Source organism: Amblyraja radiata, chromosome 12 (genome assembly GCF_010909765.2).
Source record: "Amblyraja radiata isolate CabotCenter1 chromosome 12, sAmbRad1.1.pri, whole genome shotgun sequence".
Classification (NCBI taxonomy): Eukaryota; Metazoa; Chordata; class Chondrichthyes; order Rajiformes; family Rajidae; genus Amblyraja; species Amblyraja radiata.
The window spans coordinates 28,770,351-28,790,826 of record NC_045967.1 but is presented as its reverse complement, the minus strand read 5'-3'; positions in this window follow the sequence as shown (position 1 = coordinate 28,790,826).

The following is a 20,476-nucleotide window of genomic DNA, read 5'->3' as shown; positions in this document are numbered from 1 at the left end:
CACCATCTTCATGGAAATATGTACCTTCACCCCTAGGTCTTCCTTTTCTCCAACACTCCCCAGGGCCCTACTGTTTACTAGGTAAATCCTACCTGATGTGACCTATCAAAATGCTTCTTGTAATTATTGGAAATGATAACCAGTAATCTGGCCCAGTAGATCAAGATCTCATTATAATCATAGATAATCTTCACTGCCCACTATATCAATAATGTTAGTGCCACACACAAATGTACAAACAATATTCACCTATATTCACAAATCCGAATCATTAATATAAATAATGAATAAAAGTGGTGCAAGAACCATTCCCTGATGTATGCTGCTTGTTACAGGGCTTCATTCAGTCTGAAAAACAACCCTTTGTTTTTTACCTTCAAGCCAATTTTGCATACGAATGGCTAGCTTGCTTGAATTTCATGTGCTCAAATTATTACCAATAGCACTGAATAATATGATGCCATTCTTAATTGGTGTTATTGCAGGCACTCACTGGATCATTGTGTTCACATGGCACCGAATCAAATCCCTAACAAATGACTCCCTTCATCTGATGTTCCTGCAAGCACACATTATAACATAGAACATGCATACAGCACAGCACTGAAACAGACCATGTAGTCCACAATGACTGTGACAAACACGATGCCAAATTAAACTAACCTCCTCTGCCTGCATGTGATCCATATATTCCTCCATTCCCTGCATATCTATGTATCCAGCTAAAAGCCTCTTCAACACCACTTCAACCACCACAACTCTCAGCGAATTCCAGGCTTGCCATTCTCTGTGTGAAAAAATATTTGCCCATAATTGTCCTTTCCCTTTCACCCCCTGACTTCAAGTCTCTCCACCCTGGGAAAATGTTCTGTCATAATTTTATATACTTCTATTGGGTCTCCTTTCAATCTCCAACATTCTAGAGAAAACATCCTAGTTTGTCCAACCACTCCTTATAACTAATCCTGGAACCATTCTGGTATACATCTCAGAAACATAGAAACATAGAAAATAGGTGCAGGAGTAGGCCATTCGGCCCTTCGAGCCTGCACCACCATTCAATATGATCATGGCTGATCATCCAACTCAGTATCCTGTACCTGCCTTCTCTCCATACCCCCTGATCCCTTTAGCCACAAGGGCCACATCTAACTCCCTCTTAAATATAGCCAATGAACTGGCCTCAACTACCTTCTGTGGCAGAGAGTTCCAGAGATTCACCACTCTCTGTGTGAAAACACTCTTCTGCACCCTCTCCAAAGCCTCACTATTCTTTCTATTATGGGCCAACCAGAATTACACAGAATTACACATAATGCTTCAAATGCTTCAAATAAGACCCCATTAGGCCTTGCGGATGTATCCATTTTAATCCTTTTCAAGAAACCTAACACATCTCATCCTTGGACTCAAATAGCTTCAGTTTATCACTTTTCCACTCACTGATCTTACGGTCCTCCATGTCTTTTCCTCTAGTGCCTTGACTACAGCCTGTTGCATCAACCACAAATTCCTCACTTCATTTTTGAGTGGTCCTACCTTCTTTCACATTCCCACCTTGTTTTTAATTTATGTATCAAAAGCCTTAGGGTTGTCTTTACTCCAACTTACCAATGATATTTCATGGTCCCGTTTGGGCCTTCTAATTCCCTGCTTGAATTCATTAAATGTATACGTTTATGCTGCACCATCCTGTTTCTGCTTGCATGCACTTATTACATCCAGGTTCATTCAAGCCATGACACAATCATAAAGTATCATTATAAATAGCAATTAAAATTAATTGAAAACTATGCAATAAGCACTGAACATATTGCCCATTATCATTGGCTAATAAATAAGTACTGCAGTATGCCAGTGCTTCAGATTTTTTGCCACACCATTCTTCCATGTGTCTATTTCCTGTTTTTCTACTTAATTTCTTGGAACATGCTGGACCCATGCACATCAATGCAAACAATGTTCACCAGTGGTAGTGCATTTTGAACTATTGTTTCTAAGTACAAAGAGATGCAGACACTCCGAGATACATGTACAGATACACATTTGTTCAAAACATTTGATTCCCATGTGCTTTGCACTATTTTTGTGTTGAAGTTTTAAATAAAGTGATCATGAGATTCCATTAATTCGATCCTATGCAAATAGCAAACGTAATTTATACATTCTCACAAATGTTCAAATCAAATCCTTTTTTTTGTAAATTACATGTTGATATGTTCAACTTTATAGGTACTAGACAGGTACTTGCTTCTCTCTATTCACTACCTTTCCTGTACTTATTAGCCTAGAAATTCTAATGTGCCCTTATAGGTGCACTGGATGGGCATAGGAACAGAACGTGAATCTTAGGTTTTGACCCACATTCCAAAATTCAATTGAATCAAAATGTGCTGATGTTCAGTTCCAAGTCTGGACTTGGGTTGGTGGGACTGGAGAGGGGGCAATGGACATGTGGTTTGTTGAGTGTTCAGGATGGGGGTAACCAATTGAGCCCAATCATCGCCAAGGAATTAGGCGGGTTGATGGGGAAAGCGGGATGACATTAGAATATCATTCTGCCCTGTAGTTTTGAGGGTGTGGGGTAGAGACGGTTGGAGTGGTGGGGTGGTGTAGAGGATGTGCTGTGTTTAGGTTGCGGAGAGAGAGTTCATGCTGATGATCAGGCTGACAACAAGGTCAGTCATATCCAGCAATGGAGTTTGAGGGCTGCGCTGGGCCCTTTGGAGAGTTGGTATTGCGATCAGTGTGTAGTGGGATAAATTAGTGCAGTGTTGAGGAGATGGCGAGTTCAATCGGATGGGACTGATTGACCATGCCTGACAGAGCTCTCAGTCATGCAGTGCCCTGGGAAGGCAAGGATGTTCTGGTAGGGCACTACAAAGACTGCTCTCAGAAGAAGTAATCTTAATTCCCCACCAATGTTCCTAAGGGAGAGTTGCAATAACATCATACTGCATGCCCCTCACATGGAAATCTCAACAGGAGCACAAGGATGACTTATACCTAATGCCCATCTGAGTTTTCAAGCTATATTAAACAGCCCAGAACTGGTCATGTTCATATTTCACCTGGTAGTAAAATCAGTTTACATCTGCACGATATGCTTTTAAATTCTCAGAAATTAAATTGCCACCCTATCAGTTATCAACAAGCTCAGTGGAGAAAAGGGATTTTTCTCAAGATTATTGTAGGTCTTCATGATTCAGCTTGAAACTGGGGCAGTTACTAAATGAGCCATTGTGGGGATTGTTTCAGTATCTCCCGCTGTAGTTCCTATAGCAGTTCTTTTCTATTTGTTTCATACTCCTTCCCGTGTTCTGGCATTTCTCAGCACTAAAGGGCACTTGCTAAAATTCTCTGAAGAAACTGCTTTGTCAATTTTTTTTTGCCTGAGAATTACTAACTCGAAAGCCATCGAAAACTTGTTTATGGAAAAGTTCAAGGTGTTTCTGAATCTGCAAAAAAAATCTCTTCAATAAATCTATCTATATGGGTTAATCAAAATGAGCTGTTACCCAATTGATAAAAGGTATTCCAGAGTAATCATCAGCAGGGGCGATGCTTGAGTTATCAGCAGAATTCCAAGGTGCCCTGTGATTAGACATGAAATACCATGATAGGCTTCAGAAAATATGGTGATTCATGATGCGATATGATGTGTTAACAAAGATATCAGAACCTTGAATCATGCCGAGGTAAAACAAGGAATGAGTTTTTGTTGGAAATGAGGACTGTCCTGCAGGGAAATATTACATTAATCCTATAATAACATTCCATTCTGAATGTTAATAGATTTCATGTCGGAATTACTACATTTAAAACAATTTTAGAATGAATACATTTCATTAAATTAACACCAGCAAATACCCTATCATGAATAAATATTGCATTAATATTTAACAAATTTAATTTGTCAAGATAGATTTGTATTTTGAGGATAGTAAACTAATACAATTCTATTTCCATGATAAACACTGACTGTGTGTCTGCCCTGTGAAAACCCATGCTATGTTTTACCTTGACTTGGCTCAGTTTTGTCATCCGCTGTCTGTTAATGACAATGTAATGCATTGCTAAGATGTACCGTACATTGCATGTGATTCTGTTGGTGTGAAACAGGCCCCTCTGCCACTGGGAACTTCTTCTTGCTGATGTTTTAGAATCCTTGTTTAGGCTCTGGGCGCAGTAATTGTAAAGGTCCACTGAGAATGCTGATGTTTCTTGAGCTTCCATTCGTAACTTGCTATTTGGGACAGCAAATACTAACTTTGCAAAGCCATACCAGTAGGTGTAGCTTTATTTATCATCAATGGGAAAACAGTATTGTCTCTCATAGATAATAATGAGCTCACATCGAACTGGCCTGCTGTTCAGACGGGCCTGTAGTAACACCTTGCCTGCTATTTGCAAATGTTGGCAGATTGTTATTACTATTCTCAGTATTTGTGTTGTTGTTGTTATTAGGGGGTTTGTGTATCTCTGAAAGTTCATTTCGTTGTCCTGGTTCCACAGAACATCGCAACGTTCATCTGAATGTGGAATCAAACGTGAACCCTCCTATAAAGGGTATGTATGATGTCATTCCTGTGCACGTACTTGTCTTATGATATCATTTGCAACAACTGCAAGGTTGAACCAGGAGGTCAAAAATCTCAGGCAATAGGAGAACTCAATTAATTTTGATTCCGTTCCTGGCTTGCTTTCCAGAATTTTGCATATTGAGGAGAAATGAATGGGAAAAGTGAACATTCAAGCATGCATGCAGCACTTAAAATGTATTATTTAATGTAATGTTAATTTGAAAACAGGTTGATGAAACTATGTATTAAATATGAATATATGACACATTTTGCTCCAACATAAATGGGCATGTACCAATTGATATATCCATGTATATACTTATTTTTCACACCCTTTTGACCCCCTGGTACTGATGAGCTGTTCTAAGACACACTCCACCCCCTTCCCCCCCCCATCAAATAGTTGCATTGTTATGTTCGTAAATTCACCAGCATATATAAATTTAGAACTAGCACAGGAGCATCATAAGGTGACTTAAAGAGACAGTATCCTTTAGTCCAGCAAGGTTGTTGAACACAATGTCAAAAAGGATTGAATCTGTTCAACATGCAGTATCTTATTCAAGTTCTTAAGCCCCGAGGCAAAGCTTCATATGCTTTCTGTTAAAGAAAAAAATCTGCTTAAGTGCTGCAACATAATTCTTGCAGCCACTTAAATGATAAAAAAAAACATAGGCAATTTCCGCAGAAGGGCTGAATCCCGGAAAATACAGAACTACTTTGGTCTAAAATTGTGTACTTGAATCAGAATTGGATTTGGAATGGATGCTTTCTGTAATCAGCCAAAGTGATTGGAATTGTCCACCGGTATTCTATGACTGCACTATATTATTTATAGGAGAGACTTAAAATATATTGTATGCAAAAACTGACACCAGGCATCGTATGAAGTGGCTTGAACTTAAAACCAAAATGTTACAGTTAACAATATTGTCTCTTTATGACAACATGTACCTATTTTTAATAGGATCCAGGATTTAAGATACAGCAGATGTTTACAACTGTTCTGATATTCTGCCTGCTTTTTATTAACGGAGGCTATGTAATTTTATTTGCTGACTGGATTTACTGTTCCATGAGAATCATTTGCAATCAAGTCAACTGAAATGACTCGAATGACAGTGATGTCCCAAAACCAAAAAACGCAGTGAAAATAAGCTGAAGTTGAACATAGAAACATAGAAATTAGGTGCAGGAGTAGTCCATTCGGCCCTTCGAGCCTGCACCGCCATTCAATATGATCATGGCTGATCATCCAACTCAGTATCCCGTACCTGTCGGGACGACAGATGGCACAATGGGCTAAGTGTTCGGCTGGCAACTGGAAGGTAGCTGGTTCGAATCCCGCTTGGAGTGCATACTGTCGTTGTGTTCTTGGGCAAGACACTTCACCCACCTTTGCCTGTGTGTGTCCTTGGGCAAGACACTTCACCCACCTTTGCCTGTGTGTGTGGATGTAATTATGTGAAGCACTTTGGGGTCAATGCAAGTTGACTAAAAATGTGCTATATAAAAAAAGAAATTTAATTTAATTCATCCAACTCAGTATCCTGTACCTCCCTTCTCTCCATACCCTCTGATCCCCTTAGCCACAAGGGCCACATCTAACTCCCTCTTAAATATAGCCAATGAACTGGCCTCGACTGCCCTCTGTGGCAGAGAGTTCCAGAGATTCACCACTCTCTGTGTGAAAAAAGTTCTTCTCATCTCGGTTTTAAAGGATTTCCCCCTTATCCTTAAGCTGTGACCCCTTGTCCTGGACTTCCCCAACATCGGGAGCAATCTTCCTGCATCTAGCCTGTCCAACCCCTTAAGAATTTTATACGTTTCTATAAGATCCCCTCTCAATCTCCTAAATTCTAGAGAGTATAAACCAAGTCTATTCAGTCTTTCTTCATAAGACAATCCTGACATCCCTGACTGAGTCCTTGTCACGTATGATGATTGATGTTCCTTCACACCTTCTGGTTTGAACCATAGTACTGTGTCAGTGAACAATGTCCTTGCTCTTCTCATTAAATGTCACTGTCATTTTCTCGGAATCATTTATATGAAAAATAAATTTGTTATACTGGAGTTGTCATTCTGTATCTCCGTATGTACCAGCTGCAGTTGGAAATAAGCCTTTGTGACATTTTAGTTGAGCTTGTTTTCTTTAGTTTGTTTTAACTTTGATTTACAATATATTGTGTCCTTTCACACTGATGGCAGAGAGGCATACATTTTTTGCATGCTGTTCCCACATCAATGTAGCAAAAATGTTTTTTTTGTCTAAAAGGAACTAGTAAGCTCAAGGAGACGAGGGACAACTTCAGTCGATTGGTTCTTTAGACCACCTTTCAAAGTAGAGACCATGGTCCAGCAGTAACTTTAACTGAGCAGCTTGTTATCAGTAATTACTTAAAGTAGATAAAATAATGGTATCCATAAAGATTCTGCATCAATCAGGCAGTGAAGAAAGCTAATGGAATGTTGGCCTTCATAACAAGAGGATTTCAGTATATGAGTAAAGAGGTTCTTCTGTAGTTGTATAGGGCTCTGGTAAGACCACATCTGGAGTATTGTGTACAGTTTTGGTCTCCTAATTTGAAGAAGGACGTCCTTGTGATTGAGGCAGTGCAGCTTAGGTTCACGAGATTGATCCCTGGGATGGTGGGACTGTCATATGAGAAAAGATTGAAAAGACTAGGCTTGTATTCACTGGAGTTTAGAAGGATGAGGGGTGATCTTATAGAAACATATAAAATTATATAAGGACTGGACAAGCTAGATGCAGGGAAAATGTTCCCAATGTTGGGCGAGCAGAACCAGGGGCCACAGTCTTGGAATAAAGGGGAGGCCATTTAAGAATGAGGTGAGAAAAAAAGTTTTCACCCAGAGAGTTGTGAATTTGTGGAATTCCCTGCCACAGAGGGCAGTGCGGGCCAAATCACTGGATGGATTTAAGAGAGAGTTAGATAGAGCTCTAGGGGCTAGTGGAATCATGAGATATGGGGAGAAGGCAGGCAAGGGTTATTGATTGGGGACGATCAGCCATGTACACAATAAATGGCGGTGCTGGCTCGAAGGGCCGAATGGCCTCCTCCTGCACCTATTTTCTATGTAATGTGCACCCTTATTAGTGTGCTCATTTGATTAATTATAGTCACCATGATCGTAGAACAGCAAAAAAAAAGTACTTTGGCAAATCAAAATGAATAATCTGAAGAAAATTTATCATTGCATCACAGTACACATCTGGCTCATCATATATGAAATCCTAGTAGCAGAAAGATGGGAGTTAATGTTTTAACAGAAGATTGAAATTGATTACGGGACTAATATGGTTGTAATATTACTGTGCAAGGCCTGAATAAGGGGTTTTATTCATCAGGTTGGACTATAAATAAAGATAGGTTCACAAAAATAACCTGGCACAGAAGATAGCAGTCATAAAGCAAAAAAACACTGTCAAAGCTGGAAAAAGTGTTGTCATGTGTACCAGGAACAGAACAATTACATCTTTACCTACACATTAATGTGGCAACACAATAATACAATAATATCAATAATACAATAAATTATTAATAACTAGAACATAATAGTGCAAACCAAAGTGTTTAATGCAACCTAAAAATAGTCCATAGCAGATCATTGCTGTTTAGAGTTGTGGTTAGCACTGTGCAGTGTGGTTCAAGATGGTTGAAGGGAGGAATGTGTTGTTGAACCTGGAGATCATGTTCTCAAGAGCTCTTCTACCTTCCTCCCAATGGTTGCAATGAAATGAGAGTGTGGCCTGGGTGGTGTGGGTATTTAGTCATGTTAGCTGTCCTTTTGATGCAGGACCAGACAATGTCCACCACTTCTGGTCCAGACAGGTCCATCTCTTTCTGCAGAATCCATCCTTCATGGGTGTTTGAGTTACTGAATGAATGGGTTAAAGTGAACTATAAACAACGTTGTAAATAATCAGCACATCAGGCAACATCTGAAGAGAGAGAGAACAGAACTAATGTGTCTTATCAAAGAAGGAATCTGAAATGTTAACTCTGCTTTAATCTCTCCGCGGATCTGTCAAGTACAGGCAGTCCCTGGGTTACATAAAGCACTGTCCATAATTTATTTTTTTCAGTATTTAATAAATAAACAAATTTAATGCAGATCTTTTAAATGGTCTCCCATTATGTTCCAATAGATGTGTTTTTAAAGACAACATATATTTTTGATTACTGTTGGGAGATTACATGTAAACAGTTTTTCTTGAAGATTGGTCATCTATATATTAAGCAGGTGCTGTCATTATTCCATAAGTTCAGAGGATGTTTGGATTTCTGTAACTCACTATCCCAACTTAAAAAAATGCTTAAAAAATGTATGGGAGAATTTGCGGAAAGTCAAATTCCCATTCGTCGGGTCTTCCATAACCTGGAGACCCCCATGTATTTGCAGCATCGTCTGATTTCCTTCAGGCAACTTCAAATTAAGGTTCAACATGTTTCAAACTACTAACAGATTAATAGAGTTAAACCATTTTCTGTTTTTTTTTGCCAGGTAAATCTCCTGGGAAGTATAACCTTGGCAATCATTCTACATCATTTCGCAAAATGGCACAAACCTGAAAAATCTGGTTTCCAATTCTTCTTATTTGTAACAATATAATAATTTCTTACTTTTCTATATAGTGTTGGAACTTCCAGTTAACAATCAAACTAGGACTATTTCTAGAATGATCCTAAGGAAAATTATGGGGCAATGTTATTTTGTATCTGCAGGCTTACACTGAGATTCAAATATCAGGCCACAGAGAAGTTCCATTCATAGCTGATTTGAAAAAGCTTTGCCTGGAGATTTAAAATTTTAATTGAGAAAAGTGACTTGAGAATTTAATCAACTTGTTAATCATTAATCAATGTCACCCTTCATTACTCTGAAATCTGGAGGCCATTTTGAATCTATAATTAAATTACAACTTGCTATCTCTCAAAGCTATGTAATCCAGGAACTCAAGATCCTTTTTACATATAAGAAAATGAAACGGTATTTAAGTGACCGTAATGTACCTATTTCAAGGAAGATATGTAGTTTTTGAACAAGCACTGCAAAATAGTTGTGACTGACGTGAAGAATGGATCTTGTCCACTATTTCAGTTGAGTGATTTTCCCCGACACCAAGATCTGATGTGTTGATAAAGCTACTGCAATTATTAGTAATCTGAGATCAAATAGGATAAGGTACCATGGACAAGGATCCAAACCTTCAGGCAAATCTGTGAGCTGTGAAACCAGTTAACAGTTTGTCTTTGTGAAATTCACTTATATCTTTCTGTTGAATTATGTCAGATTTTACTGCAAAGAAACATCTTATTCAATAAGCCTCCTCTGACATTACTCCATCTGACGCTATCATCCACATGTAACACTTCCACATCATCCACATGTAATTATTTTGGTTTGAGATCTACCAAGACAGCAATGCGAAAAATATGTGGAGACCTTTGTTTTCTATATTGTCATTATGATGTGTGTATACTGTGGTTAAAGGCACATATCAGCCATGTACAATGGGATTCCATAGTAGGTATGAAGAAATCTCCCAAAGCAATTATTTTTCTTTCAGATTTATGTTGTATGTTTTCTTACAGCATGTTTATTTTCCATTTTACTTTTGTTTGAGTGATGCAACCTTACAAGCAGACAAAATTAGTGTTATTATTAGGTACTAAGAATTCAATATTGTTATTGGGCAAAGCAGCAGACAAGCAAAACATATTGAATAGATACTGAAAGTTGTAGCAGAATATATGTGATTTGTAACCGAACTTTACACAATGTACCAAAAATGTTAAAACGTTAGAGAACACAAACAGTCTAATTCGACTTCTGAAACGGTTTGTAAAAGACTATCACAACAGATCTGAATGCAGCAGGATTATTGGCTATTTAAGATATTGTGTCGCAGGTTGAAATTGACAAAGCCAATTAGAGATCGTAATATGGCATTTTGCCATGGAAAACGACAGGGAAAAGGAGGAGCATCTTCAAGAATTGTCCCACATGCTCAGTGAAGCAAGAATGGGCAACAAGCCACAGAATGATACAGTGCAGAAGGATGTCACTTTTCTCATGGGAAACTGCTGGCTCTTTGAACTAGCAATGCAAACAGTCCCATCTTGCCCCTATTCCCCATAGCTGTGTAATCCTTTTTCCTTTTCAAGTGTAACTGTAATTAAGTTGTTGAACATTTTCCATGTTCCATTTGTTTTAGCTCTTGACCAGATGAAAGGGTATGAAGTGAAAAGATAACAGCCCCCAAAATTTGATTAATTAATTAATGTTTTGTCAGTGATAATTGTGCATAAATTGATTTAAACCAGAGTTTGACCTCTACACAGCACCTGGCACACTGGCACAGCAACTTTGAGTCACTTCTAAATGAAACAATGAACTAAGTCAGCATTCACACAAAGTGCAACAATAGTTTAGCACATCACAAGAATCCATTTCTAGGCAATACTATTCACAGGGCAGAACTTTAAAATACTCGAAAGGTTGTTCACATCCCCAGTCTCATTTTGTTTGCCCAGGCATTGTGCTTTCAGTCACTGGGTTGAAGAACGTAAATACCCTCTGCAAACTTATTTCCGTCTCTCTCAATTCTCTGTCGCGATACTCCTTAAAACAAGAGAGGCCACGTGATGCAGCCTGTAGAGCTGCTTCTTCTTAGTCCACTACTCCAGCAATCCATTGTCAATCCTTTCCCTCAGTGCTCTCTGTCTGTTACACAATCTGCCTGGGTTTGGGAACTCCTGGTGCTTTGTTTTACTCACACCTCTCAAAGAAGTGCAAACCGGTAGATTAGTTGACCACTGCAAAGTTCCCCTTCCACATAGGTAAGTGGAAGAATCTGGTGAGGGTTTATAGGTATGTGGGAAAAATAAAATGGGATGAGTGTAAATGGATGGTTGGAAGTCAGTGCAAGCACTGTGGGCCAAAGGGCCTGTTGCTGTGTGACTCCACAGGAGTGACTCAGTATTTCAGAATTAACATGAGAAAACATGTCCTTGGTTCCCACTCCATTACAATCCGACAAACCACTACCAGAAGAATATAGTTGTGAATATTAGATAAAGATTAAGCTACTGGGGTGAAACATTCTGCTGGGATAGACATGTGTCTTCAGTCACTTGAGCTAAATGTGCAGTATTATATTGTACTGGCTTCAAGTTGCACTTCATTTCCAACATCATCTGGTTCCATCTAATAAGGGGCAGGGGTGGGTGGGTTGTGGTTGTTCATGGGACAGTCGGCAAGATGGAGATTCTCAGATGCTGGGAGGGGTGGGATCAGAACTGGCAGGAAATGAGGGCCAAGGATTTGTGAGCTTGCAAGTCAGAAATTAAGGGAAATTGTGCAATGAACGGAAGAAACGGGAAACACTGAACAGGTCAGGCAGTACCTGTGGAAAGAGAAATGCAAATAACTTTTCAAGTTGAAGACCCTTCATCGTAATTTTTCTACAGATGCAGCTTGGACTGCTGTGTGTTAGCAGTATTCACTGTTTTTATTTTAGAATTCACGTCACGGGGTGACGCCTGTATGGTCGTGAGTAGTCGCCCAAAGAGTCGTACCTTTATCTGATCACCGCTGGATTTTCAACATGTTGAAATTTTTCGGCGACCTGCTGTGACTATTACGGGTGCCGGCAGTCGCCGAAAAAATTGCGTAAATGGGACAGGCCCTTTACTGTCATATTTTAGTCAGAAACCTGCAACAATATAAACCAAATAACACCAGTCAAGGTGGATGCTAATACTGTTTTCCTGGGGATGTGATGCATCTTTGATGGCCGGAGAATTTGAGAAAATGGTCTCAGTATAGAGAATACTTGAGATTATTCACAGAATATAAGAGCCAGACTTTAGTTATTAGGCTCCAAAGGAGTACATCTTCCAATTCTGAGCACAACACCAGGGAGGAATTGTGAAAGATGTAGAGTATGTATGGAAGAGATTTACTCCAATGGTAACAATAGTTAGGTGAAGTGAATACAAGTGCCAACCTCTTCATCGGGCACAGCAATGTTGAAAGCTGTGGCAAATAGGTAGAGGCTCTGCCATTAGATAATCAAAATATAGGTCGCTGGTAAAATAATCAGAGGTGACGTGGACATTTTGTTTTGTGTTTATGAACAGAAATAAACACCAAGAGTAGTGGAAGATTAAAGATAATTTTCAAAGAGAAATTGGGTAAGTACTTGAAGGGAAAATTAATTTTGAGGACCATGGGGGGAAATAAATGAGATGAATGGGATGAATTGAACAATAATTTTTATACATTGACGGTGACACAATGTGTTGAATGCCCTCCCTTGGTGCTGCTTCATTCCATCATTTTATAAAGTCGGCTGCTGCCTCTACATTTGAAACACACGCTGTGTGATTCAAATTTTCATTATAATAACATTAAAAGTTGATACAAGCCTGAAGCATTTAGAAGAAACACATGAATTGAGTTATATACAACGCTGATGGAAGAACCATTCTGGTTTGATACACACCTATGCCCCGAGTGGGAGTTTCAGCTAACCTACTCAAATTGCAGCTTTTTGCATTAACTGTGCAATTGGCCAGCCAAACAAAGCCTTTATTCTCCCACAGCACAACCACTGTATTGTATTGTGTAAGCAGGGGGATGAAAGGGAAATCAGCATACTGAAATATAGTAAATGTTAAAAAACCAATTTTATTGTTCAACAGTCTGTGGGTTCCTACTGTTCCACTGTAACATTTCTAGCAATTTCAATGTGTCTATTAATTTCTCTAGTACACCTCAGGTAGACTCCAGCATCTGATCCAAAGACTCTTTCTTGTCCCTTTTTAAGCACTTGTTGCAAACATAAATAACGCAATCATGCATCATTCCTCTGCATTCACTTGGGTAATCAATATTTGTGTGATAATCAACCGGAACACAGTGAATAAGCAAGCCAAGAAAGTACTGGAAAGATTATGTATGTAAAACAAATATTTACCCCCTGGAATAAGCACTCTCGAGATAATTAATCTATGGAAAAGAAAACTGCTACCTGTGTGACAGAAACACATGACTGTATTTAAGGGAAGAGGAAGCGTGGTAACTAAAACATTTTTGAGAGTATATTTGGAATTTATAACCTGGAAGAAAGATAATTGAAAGACCTGCATTTATACAGCAATTTACTAAACTGTAGATTTCACCAAGCTGGTCCCAGAAATTGAGATTGTTTTGAAGTGTCATACAGTAAAGCAGGAAAACAACAGAGCAGTCTGAAGAAGGGTTTCGGCCCGAAACGTTGCCTATTTCCTTCGCTCCATAGATGCTGCTGCACCCGCTGAGTTTCTCCAGCTTTTTTGTGTACCTTCGATTTTCCAGCATCTGCAGTTCCTTCTTGAAAACAACAGAGCAATTTAGTCTGAACTTTCTTCCATTTTCTTGATTAAAGTTTATGGGGAAAGGCAGGAGAGTTGGGATTGAGAGGGGAAAATAGATCAGCCATGATTGAATGGTGGAGTAGACTCAATGGTCTGAATGGCCTAATTCTGCTCTCATGTCTAATGATCTTTCCATAGTTTCTGTCCACCTCCTGTCCTGAAGGATTAGCGAAGTAAAGATTCATGGACAGTGAGCACCTCTACCAATCAGCCAAGATTAATTTGTGTATGAGTTTAGTCACTAAGTAAGAGCCACCTCTTCAGTGCTTAGAATTCTCCTGATTCTGTCATCACATGTCCACTTTGCAGATGCTGGCAAAGGAGTTCTGGACTAATTTCTCCTTGTCCTGGTCAGGAATGTCGAGGAGTCCTAGACATGGTTTTGTTTCCGCAATGTTTCAGAAAGGCATTTGATGAAAACTTCCCTCGGGCATCAAATGTATGAAAGCGTTCACAGAATGAACCTATCACTTTCTAGGTTTTGTACCACCACCATCTCTCCAGTTGGTTATAAAAATATATTCAATCTGAAGAAGCGTTGCCTATCCATAGTCTCCAGAGATGTTGCAATTAACTTCTGCAGTTCCTTGTTTTTGCGTCTTAGATTGTCCATGTTTCCTAGTACTGAATATTCATCAAAGATTATGTAAAGTGTGACAAAAATGTTTTAAAAAATGTCAGAAAGCATTTCTATTCTTGACCCATAAAGTGTCACAGATACTAATAGTAAATAATCAGCAGACATAATTGTCCCAACCGTCGTACATTGTTAAGTATTATCCTGGCTGAAAACAATCAGCAAATCTAAAAAGGTTAATGAACTAAAATTGAAACAGTACAAACTGTATGACCATTTGCCACTTCTCTAACCAGCAATAATTTAATGTTCTGATGTAAGTGTTCTGGAAGCGGTTAAGCTACAGAAAATAAACTTGCATCTGTAGGAGGTGATAGAATGGATCAGACAACCTTGCGTTTGCAAAACGGAGGCGCAGCTCATGAACTTAAGCTTTATCATCGCTTCCTTGCAACCGGCCCATTATCTTGCAGGGGTCTGTAATAAATTGTCGGATTTTCTACTCAGCTGAAATGATGGGATGAAAATTGAACTGCACAGTTTAAGAGCCTTCGAGAGACGTAACTGAATTTCCCCATACATTAGTGTTGTAATGATAGATAGTACCTGTACCCAGGTGAAGCATTCGCAGTTACATTTGAGATCAAAACTGTTAGCCCAGGTGTTTATCTGCTGTCTCCTGCATAATATTTGGTCACCAAGGTCAGTCCAATGAAGCCTCGAATGCACGAGACTGACGGCTGCAGTAATGTTTACAATAAAATGGTTTTGCTGAAAACCTCTTTCCAGTGTCATTAGAGAGAAAGTGTGGTAATAAGCACGGGCTGCTGAACGACAGCACGCATTTAACTTCAGATATGTCAAATTCGCTAATGCACAGAGGGGATTTTGAGTAGGCTGTGTATTGATATCCTTCCAAATATATACAGTTACGTGCTTAGTCCCACTGCAGGAAGAACCCGGAGGAACACATAAAAGCTGTGAAATGAAAATTATGATCCATAGTAACACCTGGCCCATCAATAACATGGTTCATCTAATTCAAATAAATCCATTACTTTCTTGCAAAACATTTAAATAACCACAAATCATGCACCGTGTATCCCAGTTGGTTATAAAAATATTTATTTTCAGAAATGATTCCACAGGACAGAAATACATTACTCTATTTTTAACTGACTGATGTAATAAAATAATACCAATAAATCTTATTGTAATCAGGTTAAAAAGTTAATTTTTACTTTTCTATGTCATCTTATTGCAAGAAAAATGATCACTAACAAGACCTTAGTTTCATCGAATGCTATTGTAATGCAAATGTTATTTTCTTTATTTTGTTACTGGTTTTGGTTTAATAATGGATGGGCACTAACACAACACGTTTTGAATATTCTCAGTGCCAGAGAGTCCTGAAAATACTGACCCTGCAATTTCTCTTTAATGCAATGGTGCATTATTCAGGGCTGGGGTTCCTGTTAAATATCCAGGCAACATGCTGGCAGTTGAAATATGAGATAATGTTGTTCCTGTAGGTAACTGTGATAAATCAGGCAAAACATTTTGTAAAAGTTAATCATCAAGTCCTAAAAATTTATAACAAATTATAAATGTGGGCATCAAGCCCAGATCCAGGTGGAAATCTAATGACCTGATGAAACATCAACCATCCCACCCCTGAGCCCCAGATGTCGTTTTGAAACTTCATAAGAAGAGCAAATATGCTCTTCACAGCTGTAACATCAAACCACTGGTCGCAGATCTGAGCTGGAAAATAGATCTGCCTGATCACCTTGTCAGTTCCAACCTTCTGCCTAATTAATTGTACAAACACGTAATTTGTAGAAACACGGTTTAACGACCATTTAATGCACAATTATGATCATTCCTGTCAATCCATTAGTGTATCTCTCCTCTCTACTGCATGATTTTGAGATGCACTTATAGAGAGGAACAATATTGCAACAGCTTGTCGCGGCTTAATCTAAGGTGATAGATTTTGAGCTGCATGCTTTAGATGTCTATGTTCATACCAAAAGTCCATTTTAAAATTTGAAAGAATGTTATCAAATGGCACACATAGTTGTTGCCTCATAAGATTAAAAACTGAAATAGTTTTATAATGCACATACTGTTCAACTGATTTTACAGTTCCCAGCTGGGAGACTCACTATAATGAAGTACATAGTGGCAAAGCAGATATATTGTGAGGCATTCCACTTGGACTTTACATTGAGACTGGGTGGTGCCAGCGATGGCTGCCTTGCCAACAGTCTGTCTATCTTTTCCTTCTTTGTGTCTATTTTGTATGTGTTAAATGTATGTTTTTAGTGTTCTTTAGCTTGTTTTATTTGGGGGGTGAGGTAGTTGGGGGAAACTTGTTCTAATCTCTTACCTCGACGGAGATGCGATTTTTCCCATATCATATCTCCGTCCGCACTGCGGCCTAACATCGTGGAGTTGGCGGCCTTTGCTGGAGACCAACCAGGAGCTTCATCACGGAGTTCGTAATCCCTGTCGAGGGTCGACTTTGGGGCTCTAACCGTGGGAGCCTGCGGGACTTTAACATCGCGGAGCGCGCGGTCCCTGGTCAGAGACCGACATTGGGAATTCCAAGCCGCAGGGGTTTCGACCGCCCTGACGCGGGGGTTTTGACCACTGACTGTGGGAGCTTCGATCACCCCGACTGCAGATGGTTCGACTGTCCCGACTGCGGGAGAATAAAGAGGAAGGAGATTAGACCTTATTGCCTTCCATCACAGTGAGGAATGTGGGGAATACGCTGTGGTGGATGTTTATGTTACTTTTTATGTAGTAGTGTGTTTTGTTACTTTTTTCTAGTATGGCTGTATGGTAATTTGAATTTCACTGTACCTTAATTGGTACATGTGACAATAAACTGACCTTAAAACCTAAAACCTTGTAAACAGGTACTAAGTGATAGGAGCAGAATTAGGACATTCAGCCTATCAAGTCTGCTCCACCATTAAATCATGGCTACCTATCTCCCCACCCCCCTAACCCAATTCTCCTTCCTTCTCCCCATAAGCCCTGACACCCATACTAATCAAGAATCTAACTATCTCTGCCTTCAAATATATCCATTGACAGCTTCCACAGCCTTCTGTGGCAAGGAATTCCACAGATTCACCATCCACAGATTGCCATGTTTCGCATGGACTTTGCACAGCCCAGAAAAATGTGGTGAAATAACTGTGCAACATTGAAGTGGTTTAATACTTTTCAGTTCTTTTGAGATTAGTATATCAACGTCCATGATTCCCATGATTACTTCTGTTCCAATTACCCAAACATAAGTTAATTAAGTGCAAGGTATTAAATGAATGGAAGAAAAAAGTACAACATTTTTTTAATGGTACTCCTCATTTCATTTCAAATTTCAAATGCACTTATCTTGTTCTGTCTTCAGAGAAACATAGAAACATAGAAATTAGGTGCAGGAGTAGGCCATTCGGCCCTTCGAGCCTGCACCGCCATTCAATATGATCATGGCTGATCATCCAACTCAGTATCCCGTACCTGCCTTCTCTCCACACCCTCTGATCCCCTTAGCCACAAGGGCCACATCTAACTCCCTCTTAAATATAGCCAATGAACTGGCCTCGACTACCCTCTGTGGCAGGGAGTTCCAGAGATTCACCACTCTCTGTGTGAAAAAAGTTCTTCTCATCTCGGTTTTAAAGGATTTCCCCCTTATCCTTAAGCTGTGACCCCTTGTCCTGGACTTCCCCAACATCGGGAGCAATCTTCCTGCATCTAGCCTGTCCAACCCCTTAAGAATTTTGTAAGTTTCTATAAGATCCCCTCTCAATCTCCTAAATTCTAGAGAGTATAAACCAAGTCTATCCAGTCTTTCTTCATAAGGTCTCCCATTCTTTGGTACATGGGCCATTGTTGCCCGATATATGTCACAGTCTAGGGTATGGTGCATTAATGTGGCTTATTACAGTGTGAAGAGTTTTAGCACATATTTAATTTTAATGGTTTGTAAGTTGATGAGGTTATGTTTTACTTTGGGGTGGGAAGCAAAAAAAAGATGATTGTGCTTTGGCAGTCAGTTTTATACTCAACTTAATTTCCTATGACATTGATGTTCAATAGCCCTGTCCAAATAATCCATAGTGTATGGTCTGAACTTCGAGCTCGTGTTCTTAGTTACAGCATGTCAAAGCCTTCATCAGCTAATGTTAACTGACATTTTGAAAATAGTAGCTGATCTCTCATTGTGCTGCCTGGGAATTGGCAGGAGCAAGATTATGATATTTGGCTGATTACTTGGATTGTCTCTCGAAGTCTGCTCAAATACTCCCTACAGAAATGTGGATAATTGCAGCTGCTGGTTATAGTCTTGTGGTCAATTAGAAGTCAACTGGAAATTACCTCCACAGTTCAGATGAAGTGCAGCTATAAGAAGGAATTATATTTGAAGTAATATTGCTTTTGATGAGCCAGTAGGCTGGAGAACGGTAATGAGAAATGCTCTGAATAAGGTCAGTCAGCTTTTAAAATCACTGATTTGTCAAGTATTTACTTTCGAAACATGATTGTCACAGTATGATGGACACTCTTAAAACTTCCATCTGAAAAGATTTTGTTGCTGGAATGTATCCTACCTTAAAGTTTACAATTCAACTGTATATGGTCAGAGCTCAAAGAAACAAATGATGGAAATCTGAAATGAAATACAGGAAGCATGCTGCAGGGAATGAAACAGAGTTGAAGTTTCACGTCAAGGACTCATCAGAAGACTTGAGTTTGAAATGTTCACCCTGTTTATCTCTCCATTTATACTACTTGATTTGCTCAGTGCTTCCAGCAATTTATGTCATTGTTTCATACTTGCCCAGGGTTGCTGCAACGTTGACTTTTGTTCCAACATTATAATACAATGCAAGAGATCTAATGCACAATTCAAGTAAAGGGGCTGTCCCACTTGGGCGACCTAAGCTGCGAGTTTAGACGAGTTTGCCCTGGACTCAAACTCGCAACATGGTCGACACGAGGTCCTAGGAGGTCTTATGAGGTGGCTGGAACACTCCTTCATGCTCGAGGGAGGTTCCCGCTTACTCGCGGCCTCAGCTAGGTCGCGGAAAACCTTTCAGCATATTGATAAATTTTCCGCGAGTAAAATTTGGTCGGCGTGGGTCTTTTTCACTCGTAGTGCAGTGGAGTGGGGTCGCTATTTACTTACAGGCACTCGAGGGCAGCCGTAGGCCATCTCCTTCGCTGACCTTCTGGACTCGCGGATTTGGTCGCCCAAGTGGGACAGGCCCTGAAGGCTCTGCGAGTTCATCTTTCATCAGAAGTAGTTAGTCCCAATTTCCTATTTAGTCAGGAGCAATACCATGATTTCTAATTAATGTCTTTGTTTCTTCAAGCACAATAAGCTTATTTTAAATAAATAACAAGCTAATTGAGGCAACAAACTAAATGGGTCAAAAATAAAATGGCCAGTGCCTCTACTATATTTTTGTGGACTCATGACTACAATTTTGCAAAAGATGTGGTTTGTCTTTAAGACTATCTAAGCATCACAATTGGTCAAGTAATTATATCAATGAATTTGAACAGTAGCTATTAAAGACACAAACTAAAATTAATAGAAGAGAATCCAATTTTCTTCACATCTAGTTTAATATTCATATTCTTATATTGACTATTTGATATTGTTGCATCTCTTACAAGTGGACTGTTGTTTGTAACTGGCTTTGATGACATTTGATAGATCAATACAAGACACCGACAATTACACAAATATCTAGGCAAAGGTCATCACAGACAATTGAGTGGCCCCAGATACTCCATAATTTCCCACGGGGTAACTACCTGAGCTGAACCAATAACTTTGG